A 10,942-nucleotide genomic window follows, 5' to 3' on the forward strand; every position below is an offset into this window, starting at 1 on the left:
ACCCTATCCCTCCACCTAGTGCCTAACCCTAACCATCTCCTCCAGCACCCTAACCCTAACCATTCCCTCCAACAGCCTAACCCTTACCCTCCCCCTAGTGCCTATCCCTAACCATCCTCTCCAGCAGCCTAACCCTAACATCCCCTCCAGCAGCCTAACCCTAATCAAGCTGCCTATTCCTGTCTGAGAATGTCAGTATTTCACATGTCGACATTTAAGATGTTGAAATTGTGCACATGTCTACATTCTGCAGGTGTTCACATGTTCCATGTCGACATTTTAACAATGTCGACATCATAATTATCTACATTGCGGTGTCAACATTATGATTGTTGACATTGTAAATGTTGACATAATGACTGCATCCCTTTCATTTGTCCTTTCTTAACTAGGAGCATCAGAGCTTATTGGCCTTGCCAGGAAGCCATGTATGTTGGGAATGTTGTCCACCTGGCACCCTTCCAAGGTGTTTATGCGGCTCTCAGCTACCCTGATTTAACAATAGTTAATAGTTTTTGGCCTATGAGCATGTAGCTATACCACATATGTAGCTCTTATCATAGAGATAGTTGCACAGTGCTGGTTACTTTAAATCATTGTAGCATTGTTACCCCATCTCACTTTCAACTTCACATTTATACTTGTCACTCCACCAGTGATAGCATATAATATAATGAGATTATGGTGCTGGAATAAAGATAATGGCAAAGTAACATTTTCAAAAAGACCAAGGGGTAAATTTACTAAGATTCAATTTGGTCCCAATTTGCATTTTTGGGTGATAATATAACTTTTTTGCAAATCGGGAATTTACTATCATTAAAGTCAGGTGATTTCTTAATTTTTTCAGGTTGAAATCGGGTGGTTTAATGCCGCAAATTCGGACATTTTGAACAATAGAAATTATATCACCATCGGCTCAATTTGGAAGTTCTTTTCACTTTTTTAATACAAATCGGGAACTTACCTTTATTCGTTTTGTTAAAGTCGCCCATTGTACACTCAAATCGGGGACTCAATAGAAGTTTTAAATGCACCACCTCCTGAGCTGCGAGTTGCCATCGAACATATACAAATCAGTGTGATTTGTGTATGTTTCTGAATGGCAAGCGTGTTCTAAGGGTTAATTAAACAAAAAAAATTACGTGTGGTTCCCCCCAAAAGGCTAACTTTGAAGTCAATGGTGGGAACCGCAGAATGAACTTTAGTAACCTGCGGCTCTCCATTGACTTCAATAGAGGAGCCGTTCAATGGCTGAGAGAGGCAGGGGCTCACCTCTCTCAGTCAATGAACGCGCAGATACAGCTCTATAAAGGCAGAAGCCGCGTCTGAGTGTTTCATTTTAGAGATATCAACCATCCTGGTTGGTATCTGTTGTGTGGGTCAGAAGTTTTCTTTTTTTGTTTTAAAAAAACATTGGATGCCTACTTTGGACAAGGGGACCACTCCTGGTAATGTAGGTGAGTATGTGTGTGTGTGAGAATGTATGTAATAAAACTGTTCTTTCATGGTGTGTGTTGTGTGTTGTTTACACATTTCACTACAGGTGAACTACAGGTACCAGCGGACCTTTAATGCCCCGCATGCTGGTACTTGTGGTTCTCCAAGTACCAGCATGCGGTGAAGGCTTGCTGGGACCAGCAGTTCGACTGTAAAGACACTGTTGTTAATTCTATTTTTTAGACACCACATACACTATCATATCGCCACCCACTACCCAGGGGCGGCGGGGATAGCCCCGGGCTGTCAGCCTAGGCCAGGTGTGCCCTAGTTTATCTTTAAACTGGATACTGTATCCCCAAAGGGCCTCAATGAATACCATCCGTATAATATCTTCTTGCGGTAATACCCATAAGCCGCTTGCGACCGATGCTTTGTGGTGTGCCTTATATGGTATATGAGGATTTCGATTGCTGGAATTGATATATATTTTTTTCTTTTTTTCTTTTTTGTCTTGTTTTGCAATGTCAGCACATGGTTATTTTTTCATTCCATTTGGATTATTTGGTGATTATTAGTGACAGTCCAATATTCTGGATATTTAACCCTTTAATGTGCACTTCGGTGCCTGTTTTTATATATTTGGTGTCTAATATGTTGGTTTTGTATGTTATGTGTGTCTCCATGTGGTTATCCCTTTGTTGCCTGTTGATCTAGCCACCTATAGTATTCATTGTTGAATATGGTGATGTTCAATATTCATCGATGGTTTCATCTTTGACATCGATGGTTGTTGTTGCCACTATTTTGAATGGTTTGAATGGTTTGTGTAGCTCTGTCTTGGTAATTTAGTGTCGTTTGTCTTTTTTGTAGTAATTGTCCTAATGTAGCTTGTAGTGGTGAACATCTTCGATTTACAGTTCACTCTGATATTGGTTTGCTGCTGTGCCACGTTACTTAGTAATTATCTATGCGATCTATCTGTTTGATTGATCTTATTCTTTCTGTGTAGTGCGTTTTTTATGAGGGGATTGTCCCTATACTAACTGTAGTTGTGATTATCTATGATAGGCCATGTAGTACATTACTGGCTTATTGTTATGCTGTGTTACCTAGCAACTGCTTAGGCGTTTGGCTGGCACTGACCTGTCGCGTCACTTCCGGGGCTGGTGCGTTCCACTTGGTGGAGCGCATGCTATTTCCGGTCTTGACGCGATGCAGGCATGAACTGTATTTGTTGACTAATAACACGCTAGCGGCTGATGCTGCATTAGCGGTATGTCTGCTTAGCACAATATAGTGTTGTAAGTATTCCCATAGTGCTCTGATGCAGTGTATGTGATAGTAGTTTCCTTATGTTCACTCATTGTGTTGATTGACAGGGTGGAGCTTACTAATTGATGTGGCTATATCAGCAGGCACAGGGGATAGTGTTCTGTGTGTCTTGTTGGTGGTAGCTTTGTGGCGATTGTCTCTGTCTTGACAAAGGTCCTGGTAGGACCGAAACGTCGATTTCATCATGCTATATATGTGAGTTATTAAAGATTCCTTCTACTGAATGGTGAGTGCCTATTCTCTCTTCCTTATGCTTTGGACTTTGCTGTCTCTAAATAGAGCACCCCACATGGTGAACTTGATGCTATGAGTGCAGCTCATTGGATTAACTGTATATATATATATATATATATATATGTAGCTATATATCTGGATATATATTCTGCAATAGTAATAGGATATTAGGGAACAGTGTTGTTATTCCACATAGATGAATGTTCAAATGTTATGAGATAATGGGCCTGATCCAGAGCCACTCGCGAGCACACACCACTTGCAAGCGGCTCGATGTGTGTGATCTGTGCATGCGCCGCATCCGGCATGCGCAAGCCCCGCCGGGCGACTGAATTTCAGTCACTACGGGGCTCGCTACAAGAAGGGGTGGCTGGCGATGGTGACTGACAGCTCACCCCGTTTTCTAGGCGGGTAGGGGGGTGGTTGGCCAAACGCAGGCATTCCCTTAGGAATTCCTGGCTTTTGGGGGAGGACCTACTGACATCACAACTGATGTCAGTAGTAGACTTCCTGCTCTATTAGAGCAGGTAGTCCGCTCGGTCTTGCGGCAGCCAAGACCCTACCACAGGGTCTCGTCGCAAGGCCGCTGGTCGCAATTATCGCGACGGGCTCCTTGCTGCTCGCACAAGCTGTGGATGGGCTCCAACAGCTTTGCGAGTGGCAGGAGACAAAAAATAAATAAAAACGCCCACATTACCTGCGAGCGGACCGGCCCTTACGAGTGAGTCTGAATCAGGTCCAATATGTCCTCCTCTTCAGGGTCAATTTAAGATAGTCCTCACATTCAGTTTATATAATTCCCCTCAACCCCCAATATATAGAGGTATTCCTGCTATCTTTGGCCGTTTGGCTGGCACTGACCTGTCGCGTCACTTCCGGGGCTGGTGCGTTCCACTTGGTGGAGCGCATGCTATTTCCGGTCTTGACGCGATGCAGGCATGAACTGTATTTGTTGACTAATAACACGCTAGCGGCTGATGCTGCATTAGCAGTATGTCTGCTTCGCACAATGTAGTGTTGTAAGTATTCCCATAGTGCTCTGATGCAGTGTATGTGATAGTAGTTTCCTTATGTTCACTCATTGTGTTGATTGACAGGGTGGAGCTTACTAATTGATGTGGCTATATCAGCAGGCACAGGGGATAGTGTTCTGTGTGTCTTGTTGGTGGTAGCTTTGTGGCGATTGTCTCTGTCTTGACAAAGGTCCTGGTAGGACCGAAACATCGATTTCATCATGCTATATATGTGAGTTATTAAAGATTCCTTCTACTGAATGGTGAGTGCCTATTCTCTCTTCCTTATATATATATATATATTAGGGGTGTGCACCGGCCACTTTTCGTGTTTTGTGTTTTGGTTTTGGATCTGGATCTTTCTTCGTGTTTTGGATCTGGATTGGTTTTGCCAAAACCACCCTTCCGTGTTTTGGGTTCTGGGTTTTGTGTTTTGGATCTGTATTTTTTTGAAAAAAAGCATAAAAACAGCTAAAATCACAGAATTTGTAGGATTTTCTGCTCCTATGCTATTATTAACCTCAATAACCTTAATTTCCACTCATTTCCAGTCTATTCTGAACACCTCACACCTCACAATAGTGTTTTTATGTCCAAAAGGTTGCACCGAGGTAGCTGGATGACTATGCTAAGCAACACGAGTGGGTGGCACAAACACGTGACCCATCTAGGCGTGATACTGCAGTGGCAGACAGGATGGCAGTTAGAAAAACTAGGCCCCAAACTGTACATAATGCAAAGAAAAAAAAGAGGTGCAAGATGGAATTGTCCTTGGGCCCTCCCACCCACCCTTATGTTGTATAAACAGGACATGCACACTTTAACAAATAAATCATTTCAGCGCCAGAGTCTGCCACACAACTGTGGCTGAAATGATTGGTTCGTTTGGGCCCCCACAAAACAAGCTGGCAATTAATGTGTCCCTGCACAAACTGGCTCTACAGAGGCAAGATGTCATCCTCATCCTCTTTATCCACCGATTCCTCACCCTCTTCAGTGTGCACATCCTCATCCTCACAAAGTATTAACTCGTCCCCACTTGAATCCACCACCACAGGTCCCTCTGTACCTTCTGGAGGCTGGTCTACCTGGAAGAGCTGATAATTCATTTTGATGAACATCATCTTCTCCACATTCTGTGGAAGCAACCTCCTACGCCTTTCGCTGACAAGGTTCCCGGCTGCACTAAACACTCTTTCGGAGTACACACTGGAGGGGGGGCAACTCAGGTAAAATAGAGCCAGTTTGTACAGGGGCCTCCAAATTGCCTCTTTTTCCTGCCAGTACAGATATGGACTGTCTGACATGCCTACTTGGATGCTGTCACCGATGTAATCCTCCACCATTCTGTCAATGGTGACAGTATCATAAGCAGTGACAGTAGACATGTCAGAAATTGTTGCCAGGTCCTTCAGTCCAGACCAGATGTCCAAACTTGGTCCTGCCTGCCCTGCATCACCGCCAGCGGGTTGCTTAGGATACCTAAGTTTTTTCCTGGCAGCCACAGTTGCGGGAGAAAATGAAGAAGGAGCCGTTGACGTGTCACGTTCCGCTTCAGCTGACAGTGTGTTCACCAGCAGGTCTTTGCACCTCTGCAGGCTTGTGTCGGCCGGAAAGAGAGACACCACATAGGCTTTAAACCTAGGATCGAGCATGGTGGCCAAAATGTAGTGGTCTGATTTCAACAGATTGACCACCCTGGAATCCTGGCAAAGCGAATGAAGGGCTTCATCCACAAGTCCCACATGCCGAGCGGAATCGCTCCGTCTTAGCTCCTCCTTCACTTTCTCCAGCTGCTTCTGCAAAAGCCTGATGAGGGGAATGACCTGACTCAAGCTGGCAGTGTCTGAACTGACTTCACGTGTGGCAAGTTCGAAGGGCTGGAGAACCTTGCACAACACGGAAATCATTCTCCACTGCGCTTGAGTCAGGTGCATACCCCCTCCTTTGCCTATGTCATAGGTGGATGTATAGGCTTGTATGGCCTTTTGCTGCTCCTCCATCCTCTGAAGCATATAGAGGGTTGAGTTCCACCGCGTCACAACCTCTTGCTTCTGGTGATGGTGGGGCAGGTTCAAGAGTGTTTGCTGGCGCTCCAGTCTTCGGCACGCAGTCGCTGAATGGAGAAAGTGGGCACCCAAAGCGTCTCCTGCACGCCCCTGTCGCTTTTCAGAAAATTCTGCACCACCAAGTTTATTGTGTGAGCAAAACATGGGACGTGCTGGAATATGCCCAGATGTAATGCCCGCACAATATTGGTGGCGTTGTCAGATATCACAAATCCCCAGGAGAGTCTAAGTGGGGTAAGCCACTGGGCGATGATTTCCCTCAGTTTCTCTAAGAGGATGTCGGCGGTGTGCCTCTTACTGAAACCGGTGATACACAGCGTAGCCTGCCTGTAACGAGCTGGCATTTCAGAGATGCTGCTACTGGTGACGCTGCTGCTGTTGCTGCGTAAGGTGATACATCTACCCAGTGGGCTGTCACAGTCATATAGTCCTTAGTCTGCCCTGTTCCACTTGTCCACATGTCCGTGGTTAAGTGGACATTGTGTACAACTGCATTTTTCAGGACACTGAGGACACTTTTTCTGACGTTTCTGTACAGTCTCGGTATCGCCTGCCTAGTGAAGTGGAATCTAGACGGGATTTGGAACCGGGGACACACTACCTCCATCAATTGTCTAAATCCCACTGCACTAATGGCGGATACCGGACGCACGTCTAACACCAACATAGCAGTCAAGGCCTCAGTTATACGTTTTGCTTCAGGATGACTGCTGTCGTACTTCATCCTCCTCGCTAAGGACTGTTGGAGGGTCAATTGTTTAGTAAAAGTAGTGGTGTTCCTACTTCCTCTCTGGGATGATGAACGACTCCCAGCAGCAGCAGCAACAGCAGCAGCGGCAGCAGTAGGCGCAGCAATGCAGGATCCTCCGGAGGAATCCCGGATAGGAGAGTCAGTCATGCCAGTGACATGGCCTGCAGGACTACTTCCGATCCTGACTAAGGAGGAAATTGACGAGGAGGGAGTTGACGGTGTGGTTTGCAGGCGCTTGGATACAACAGGACAACAGGATTTAGGTGTCCCTGGACTGCTTACGGTCATAGCCAAAGTTTCTGAACTTGACAGTAACTTTTTATGAACGCGCTGCAGGTGCCGTATAAGGGAGGATGTTCCTAGGTGGTTGACGTCCCTACCCCAACATATTTCACCTTTACATATGGTACATATGGCAAGACAGTTGTTGTCCGGATTTGGATAGAAATATTGCCAGACCAAAGAGGTGGAATGTTTGGTCTTCTGCCCAGGCATGACCGTGATGGGCTTTTTTATCCCACGGATAACAACTGTCTCCCCCGGAGCCTGATTTAAACAAACCACATCACCATCAGAATCCTCCTCGCCAACTTCCTCCTCAGCGCCAGCTACACCAGTATCCTCATCCTGTTGTACTTCAACAGTGACATCTTCAATTTGCATATCAGCAAGTGGACTGTGGGTGCTCCTTTCAGCACTTGCAGGGGGCGTGCAAATGGTGGAAAGAGCCACCTCTTCCCGTCCAGTGCTGGGAAGGTCAGGCATCGCAACCACCACCACACTTGGACTCTCCTTGGGGATTTGTGATATCTTCTTAGAAAGCACAGTTCTTCGCTGTGCTTTTGCCAGCTTAACTCTTTTGATTTTTTTAGTGGGAGGAGGGCTTCCATCGTCATGTGAAGCTGAACCACTAGTCATGAACCTACTAGGGATCGACCTTAGCCGTTCCTTGCCACTCCGTGTCGTAAATGGCATATTGGCAAGTTTACGTTTCTCTTCAGCTGATTTAAATGTCTTTTTCAAGGTCATTTTCCTGAACTTTGCCATTTGGGATTGTATGTGCCCTCTACTATGACATTGGGCATCGGCCTTGGCAGACGACGTTGATGGCATGGTATCGTCTATGTCATGACTAGTGGCAGCAGCTTCAGCACAAGGAGGAAGTGGTTCTTGTTCTTTCTCTATTTTATTTTTATCTGAGAAAGTTTGGTCCTCCATTTATGTTATATCGATTTGATATATACGTGCGGCTAAACACAGAAAATAATTTTTTTTTGGGTTTGGACTGGAGTGTACTTTTGGGGGTTACAGCACCCTTAACGGTCAAGCCAGCCGGTCCTTTACTTATGACACAGGCGCACGCTTGGCACTACTTTGTTGATGCACGTGCGGCTACTGCACACACAATTCACAAACACAGAAATTAATTTTTTTTTTGGTTTGGACTGGAGTGTACTTTCAGGGGTTATAGCACCCTTTAACGGTCAAGCCAGCCGGCCCTTTACTTATGACACAGGCGCACGCTTGGCACTACTTTGTTGATGCACGTGCGGCTATTGCGCACACAATTCACAAACACAGAAAATATATAATTTTTTTTTTGGTTTGGACTGGAGTGTACTTTCAGGGGTTACAGCACCCTTTAACGGTCAAGCCAGCTGGCCTTTTACTTATGACACAGGCGCACGCTTGGCACTACTTTGTTGATGCACGTGCGGCTACTGCGCACACAATTCACAAACACAGAAAATATATAATTTTTTTTTTGGTTTGGACTGGAGTGTACTTTCGGGGGTTACAGCACCCTTTAATGGTCAAGCCAGCCGGCCCTTTACTTATGACACAGGCGCACGCTTGGCACTACTTTGTTGATGCACGTGCGGCTACTGCGCACACAATTCACAAACACAGAAAATAATTTTTTTTTTGGTTTGGACTGGAGTGTACTTTCGGGGGTTACAGCACCCTTTAACGGTCAAGCCAGCTGGCCCTTTACTTATGACACAGGCGCACGCTTGGCACTACTTTGTTGATGCACGTGCGGCTACTGCGCACACAATTCACAAACACAGAAAATATATAAATTTTTTTTTGGTTTGGACTGGAGTGTACTTTCGGGGGTTACAGCACCCTTAATGGTCAAGCCAGCCGGCCCTTTACTTATGACACAGGCGCACGCTTGGCACTACTTTGTTGATGCACGTGCGTCTACTGCGCACACAATTCACAAACACAGAAAATATTTTTTTTTTTGGTTTGGAATGGAGTGTACTTTCGGGGGTTACAGCACCCTTAACGGTCAAGCCAGCCGGCCCTTTACTTATGACACAGGCGCACGCTTGGCACTACTTTGTTGATGCACGTGCGGCTACTGCGCACACAATTCACAAACACAGAAAATATTTTTTTTTTGGTTTGGACTGGAGTGTACTTTCGGGGGTTACAGCACCCTTAACGGTCAAGCCAGCCGGCCCTTTACTTATGACACAGGCGCACGCTTGGCACTACTTTGTTGATGCACGTGCGGCTACTGCGCACACAATTCACAAACACAGAAAATAATTTTTTTTTTGGTTTGGACTGGAGTGTACTTTCGGGGGTTACAGCACCCTTAACGGTCAAGCCAGCCGGCCCTTTACTTATGACACAGGCGCACTCTTGGCACTACTTTGTTGATGCACGTGCGGCTACTGCGCACACAATTCACAAACACAGAAAATAATTTTTTTTTGGTTAGGACTGGAGTGTACTTTCGGGGGTTACAGCACCCTTTAACGGTCAAGCCAGCCGGCCCTTTACTTATGACACAGGCGCACGCTTGGCACTACTTTGTTGATGCACGTGCGGCTACTGCGCACACAATTCACAAACACAGAAAATAATTTTTTTTTTGGTTTGGACTGGAGTGTACTTTCGGGGGTTACAGCACCCTTAACGGTCAAGCCAGCCGGCCCTTTACTTATGACACAGGCGCACGCTTGGCACTACTTTGTTGATGCACGTGCGGCTACTGCGCACACAATTCACAAACACAGAAAATAATTTTTTTTTTGGTTTGGACTGGAGTGTACTTTGGGGGTTACAGCACCCTTTAACGGTCAAGCCAGCCGGCCCTTTACTTATGACACAGGCGCACGCTTGGCACTACTTTGTTGATGCACGTGCGACTACTGCGCACACAATTCACAAACACAGAAAATAATATTTTTTTTGGTTTGGACTGGAGTGTACTTTCGGGGGTTACAGCACCCTTAATGGTCAAGCCAGCCGGCCCTTTACTTATGACACAGGCGCACGCTTGGCACTACTTTGTTGATGCACGTGCGGCTACTGCGCACACAATTCACAAACACAGAAAATAATTTTTTTTTTGGTTTGGACTGGAGTGTACTTTCGGGGGTTACAGCACCCTTAACGGTCAAGCCAGCCGGCCCTTTACTTATGACACAGGCGCACGCTTGGCACTACTTTGTTGATGCACGTGCGGCTACTGCGCACACAATTCACAAACACAGAAAATAATTTTTTTTTTGGTTTGGACTGGAGTGTACTTTCGGGGGTTACAGCACCCTTAACGGTCAAGCCAGCCGGCCCTTTACTTATGACACAGGCGCACGCTTGGCACTACTTTGTTGATGCACGTGCGGCTACTGCGCACACAATTCACAAACACAGAAAATATATTATTTTTTTAGCACTTGGGGGGAGCACCCCTGATGGACAGAGCACCCCCTGGACAACACTACAGCACTCCTTTAGGACTGGGACACTGCACAGGACTTTGGAGTGGACACAGCCCCTATGGAGAACTGACTGCACAACACAGTCCAGCCAGCCCCTATGGACTTTGAAGTAGTGGACACAGCCCCTATTAACAACAGCAGCACAGCACAACACAGCCAGCCCCTATGGACTTTGAAGTAGTGGACAACAGCAGCACTACACTACACTACACTACACAGCCCTAACTCCCACCCTCCCTCTTCACTGTCCACAGCCGAGTGAGAAAATGGCGCCGACGTGTGTACCTTATATAGGATCCAAAACCCGCGAGACTCGGAAGGCGGGAAGATGACGTTTTGCCTCGATTTCAGATCCGA

Source organism: Taudactylus pleione, unplaced genomic scaffold (assembly GCF_031769625.1).
Source record: "Taudactylus pleione unplaced genomic scaffold, aTauple2 ptg000178l, whole genome shotgun sequence".
NCBI classification, from domain to species: Eukaryota; Metazoa; Chordata; class Amphibia; order Anura; family Myobatrachidae; genus Taudactylus; species Taudactylus pleione.